This window comes from Lathyrus oleraceus, chromosome 1 (assembly GCF_024323335.1).
Source record: "Lathyrus oleraceus cultivar Zhongwan6 chromosome 1, CAAS_Psat_ZW6_1.0, whole genome shotgun sequence".
NCBI lineage: Eukaryota > Viridiplantae > Streptophyta > Magnoliopsida > Fabales > Fabaceae > Lathyrus > Lathyrus oleraceus.
This window is the reverse complement of record NC_066579.1, coordinates 287,832,412-287,837,227: the sequence shown is the minus strand read 5'-3', so window position 1 is coordinate 287,837,227 and position 4,816 is coordinate 287,832,412. Positions and strand designations below refer to the sequence as shown.

General features: G+C 37.6%; 1 non-coding gene across 1 annotated transcript; it reads left to right on the top strand.

The window, feature by feature from the left end:
• The first annotated feature begins 2,213 nt into the window (after positions 1-2,213).
• On the top strand, positions 2,214-2,319 carry LOC127116756 (small nucleolar RNA R71). Its single transcript, XR_007801547.1, has one exon. It is a non-coding gene; the product is annotated as a small nucleolar RNA R71 (small nucleolar RNA).
• Positions 2,320-4,816: the final 2,497 nt, after the last annotated feature.

Below are 4,816 nucleotides of genomic sequence, written 5' to 3'. Positions count from 1 at the left end.
GGATACACCGATGCTAGCTTCTAGACAGATAAGGATGACTTTAGATCACAATCTGGTTATGTGTTTTGCTTAAACGGTGGCGCTGTGAGTTGGAAAAGTTCAAAGCAAGACACAGTTGCTGATTCTACAACCGAGGCCGAGTATATTGTTGCCTCAAGTGCAACAAAGGAAGTTGTTTAGATCAAAAAGTTCATTAGTGAACTTGGCTTAGTTCCTAGCATTGTGGATCCCATTGGTCTCTATTGTGATAACAATGGTGCTATCGCACAAGCTAAGGAACCTAGATCTCACCAACGATCCAAACACATACTTAGGCATTATCACCTCATTCGAGAGATAATAGATATAGGAGATGTGAAAATATGTAGAGTACCTACACTTGATAATATTGTTGACCCACTGACAAAGCCTCTTGCGCAGCAGAAGCATGATAGATATACTAGATCTATGGGCATTAGGGGTATGCCTGATTGGCTCTAGTACTAGTGGGAGATTGTTGGTGTAAGCCCTAGAGGCTAATACTTTTGGTACTTGTATCGAATTATTATTAATAATAAAAGGCTTTTTCTTTATTATGTTTGTCTAATAAAGTCCCTAGAATAGATAGTCCGTTTAATGTATCAAGTATGACTTAATCATGAGATCACATTAAACATAAGGACATTATTCTTAAAGTATCCATAGTCGAGCTTTATTGTGAAGTGGGATAACATTAAAGCATTAAGACTATTATGTATATAGACTGATGATCACATCTCATGGATCATGGATAAGGAGTTATCAAGTCTTAAACATAGGTATGAATATTAAGAGTAATATTTATATTGGATTGACCCGCTATGAGAATACTATATAGAATGTTATGCAAAGTGTCATAAGTTATACTCATGGTGATAATGGTGTATACCACCCTTCGACCTGAAACCACTATGGACCCTAGATGTAGAGTCGAGTGCCTTATTGGTGATCAAGCGTTTTCCGTAACTGGATGACCATAAAGACAGTTGATGGGTACTCCACGAAGGATACTAAGGGACATGAGTGACCTAGATGGAATTTGTCCATCCTGCGTAACAGGATAAATGTCTATGGGGCCAATATTGAACTGGACAAGGATGACACGGTCTATGCCTTGTGTTCAATATAGACATAAGGGCAAAAGGGTAATTGTACACATAAGTATTATCACAAAAGGATTTGTCAGATCACATGACATTTTCATGTCTTGGGTAGCAGTGATGTGTTGCTAGATACCGCTCACTATTTATTATATTAAATACGTGATTTAATATAATTGCTAATGCCGCGAAAATCTACAGGGTCACACACAAAAGGACGGATTGATGAGAGATAGAGTAACTAAGGAACACCGTAAGGTACGGTGCACTTAAGTGAATTGTAGAACATCGTAAGGTACGGTGTACTTGAGTAGAATACGAAATATGGTAAGGTACCACGCGCTTAATTGATTTTGGCATATTATAAGATATGGGCCACACACACTTAAGTTGGCTTTTTAGCTTATAACCCACACAAGTGGTTCTATAAATAGAACCCTTGTGCAGAAGCATTAGTGCAGTTGCAATTTCGTTTCTCTCTCTCTCTCACTCAAAGCCTTCATTCGTAGCAGCTAGCACTGAGATTGAAGAAATTTGTTCGTGTGGAATGAGTAGAGGCGTTGTCATCGTTCAACGTTCGTGATCGCTCCGTAGATCTGCATCAAAGGTTACAATCGCCACAAGAGGTAACGATTCTAGCACTGATCATGCCCATTCGTAAGTATCATTAAAGGAGAAATTTACAAGTCCGTTGCATTTTGGATCGCTCTTCTCCTTCAGAGATAGCATGAGGGATCTTAGGGTCAAAATTAGGGTCTTACAGGTTCCACAGATTTCGCATCTGGGTTGAACTGCAGCTACGGTAGCTGTAGGGTCAACAGATAAACTTTCGACTTTTGGGGCTATGGTGTCCATTTTGGCATTCATATGGTCTAGGAAACTAACTTCGTATATACCTCCTTTGGTTTCTTTTTTTTTCTACTGATGCTCGTCTCGTTCCCTATTGGTAATGGTTTTGTTCCATATCTTTAATGAGAGCAAAAGCTTCGGGGTATGGTTTGTTCATCATCACACCATCGGCGGCAGCGTCGATGGTCATCTTTGTGTTATAGATAAGTCTGTTATAAAAGGTATGAATAATAAGCCATTATTCTAAACCATGGTGTGGATAAGATTTTAATAGTTCTTTATATCTCTCCCAAGCATCGAAAAGTGATTCGTCATCTTGTTGAGTGAATCTAGTTATTTGGTTTCGTAGGACAGCGGTCTTACTCGGTGGAAAGTATCTAGCAAGGAATACTTTCTTTAGGTCATTTGATGTGGTTATTGAATTTACTGGAATGGAATCTAACAATGATCGTGCTCTATCTCTAAGGGAAAAGGGAAATATTCTTAGACGTATCGCCTTAAGAGAAGCATCATTGATTTTTAAGGTATCATCTAATTAGATGAAAACTTTTAAATGTTGGTTCGGGTTCTTAGTAGGGAGACATGTGAACTAGTTTTGTTGCACTATTTGCAACAAATAGGGTTTTAATTCAAAGTTATCAGCTGGAATAGTGGGGTTTACAATACTAGAATGGGGTTCTTCGTTAGAAGGCAGGGCGAAGTCTTTAAGAGGTCTTGGATTTTGTTCTTCGGCCATTGCTCTTCTAATCTTTTTGAGCAAAAGACGAGCACGAGCGTATCTTTCGGGTCTTCTATTGGATCTACTAAATTTCCGGTACTACGAGTTCTTCGCATTGACTGGCAAAAAAGGGTGCCTTAATCTACATGGTGTAACAACAGGGTACGAAATTTGACGTAATTGGTCCCCGACAACAGCGCCAAAAATTTGATGCGTGCTTTTCTCCAGTATACGGAATACGTCATGGTAACTTTTATTGATCCCACAGACACTAATGTCAATCTATTGATTACTATCGTTACGGTGTTTATCTAAGGCTAATCAAACAGGTGTATAGAGTGCACAGGAATTAAAAATAGTGAAGATAAATTCAGAGAAAATGAATAATGGAATGTAATTCGCATTGATTAAATAGTAATCCTATTGTTTCTAAATAGAATTACTTATGGGGAAATATTTTATTCCTTGAAAAAGAGTTAATTAAAAAGGAATTGTCACGTTAGCATAATCGGAACCGTACCCCACCTCTAATCTATACCAGACGCTCACGCTGCACCGGTCGCGTATTGCGTTAAAGTGAAAAAAACTTTTTTTTATATAATTACCTCTAAGGCTCGGTTGAAAAGTGCTTTTGATTGGAAACTTTTAACATAAAAGGGTTTCTGGCATATGCTCGGCCAACCGGATCCTAAACCTATAAATGTGTCGGAAAATAGTTTTAGAATCACTTTCTAATAATATTAAAATCACCTAATTAATTTAACAAAGTACTTTCGCTATTTTTATCAATTAAAAACTAACCAAGTTTTATCTTAAATGTCAGACGGCTTTCGATCTTACCCGACTTAATCGCGGATCCACTTTCGTAGTAACCAATCAAATTAAACACAAAAAACTTGTATTAAAATCAAAACAACCCTTAAAGTATTCCTACTAATACAACATGCGGGGTACCTTCGAAACGACGGTCCTCACATTCCAGCACTAAGGATTTAGCTGGACATGGTTACGTTAAACAACATAGCATATAATTGATTCATGGAATAAGTCATTTAGGGAAATAAAGTGCTAAGTGTGCAAATGGTTTTAAAAGTGAAAAACGGGAATGATACGTTAAAAGTATGGTTTGAAAATGAATCTTTTGCGATAGTAAAATAAATCTAACAAGTAATCATGCAAGGAAAATAAACAAGATAAAGCAGAGCAATGAAGTAAAAAAACTAAAGGCAGTGCGAGGAAATAAACAATTTAAAAGCGAAGCGAGAAATAAATAATAATAATGTGAATTGTATTAAAAACCTGCTCCAAATCGGAGACTTGAATCTGGTACAAACTTGAAATAAATCTGACTTGAAAGTAAAATGAAGGAAATATTAACTTCTACTCTATGATTCTCCAAACCCAATTACAACAATGGTGTAATAATCATTTGATATGAAGAATTATTGCTTTAACAGTGTGATTTTATGGCATATGCTGCAACTAGACTTGGATGCCTACAACTAAAGATCTAAGTCCTATTTATAGTGTAACAATGCCTTGGAAATTATGTAGCATCTTTAAAATTCGTGTGGAGGAAATGTATCTAGTCATGGCCACTTTCTACAACCGTCATTGACTGGACGCGAAATGGGAAGATAGCACCCTCCATCTAGGCATGGTGTCCGCCATGTGTACAAGGGGTGGAAGACGTGATCTTATGACCGTTGGAACGTGGGTAAGTGCTTACACATCATGGCTACCCTCATGGCCACGCCATGTGAAACGCCACATGTGTATTTTCCACTGAAGATCTCTGATTCTTGCTTGTTTCGCTCCTTTTTTTCCGTGAAAGGCTTTATTTAGGCAATGTACCTGAAAACAAGACAAAAGACAAGCATAATGCAAGAAAATAACAATAAAACTATAATAATCATGTGCAATCCGAGCCAAATATGCAGTGTGTTTCGGTGTTATCACATCATATGATCAACAAAGGGCAGCCAACTTTCGATGGCCCTAATACGGTGAATGGTCCATTACCCTGATGAGTTTAAAGACTTCAAAAGGCATTTCCCAAAGCTAGCAAGTCAAGCAGAAACGATCGTCCTCAACACTAGCAATCATGTGGGTATTTCTAGCATTTCATTTG